This window comes from Nicotiana tabacum, chromosome 5 (assembly GCF_000715075.1).
Source record: "Nicotiana tabacum cultivar K326 chromosome 5, ASM71507v2, whole genome shotgun sequence".
NCBI classification, from domain to species: Eukaryota; Viridiplantae; Streptophyta; class Magnoliopsida; order Solanales; family Solanaceae; genus Nicotiana; species Nicotiana tabacum.
In genome coordinates, this window is record NC_134084.1 from 62,413,590 (window position 1) to 62,414,234 (window position 645).

The following is a 645-nucleotide window of genomic DNA, read 5'->3' on the forward strand; positions in this document are numbered from 1 at the left end:
GACCACTGGGTCGTTACACCATCAAATCACCAGATAACCTCCTCGTGCAAATACCAATGGGTTATCCCACATCACCCCAATCCATATTATCCTGGCAACATAACCTAGATGAAGATCTTTTCTTCAACCTTAGCCCATAACCTTAGAGTCAAATTTCTGATATCTAAAATTCATTAGAAGACTTGATTCTCACATCTATACACTGTATAAGTCTGAAAAAGCCATACCCGTAACCCACAACGTAATCACATGATATACCACATAACTAGGATACTCATAGCAGTATCTTCCGACCATAATAACTGGTCATTGACAAGCCCGTTATTGGTAACAAACCTCATATAAAATAAAGCCTTATTCTAAACCTTTGTACACTACCAATGGTGAAGGAAACATGCATAAACTAATAAACACTCATCAGATCAACAAGCCCTGGAGCTCTCTTGCCTGACAAGAACCATAGCAAAAAATCTAAGCCGACTAGTGACATTATCCTTCCAACATATCCCAATCAAGTCCGATAACACTCATTCTAGGTCAAATAACCTCACCCATCTAGTACAAACTATTCTACCAACATGGCAAATCGATCCTAGTTAGAGCCATACATAGTGCAATTCGTGCACCAAACAAGCAACAACTCCA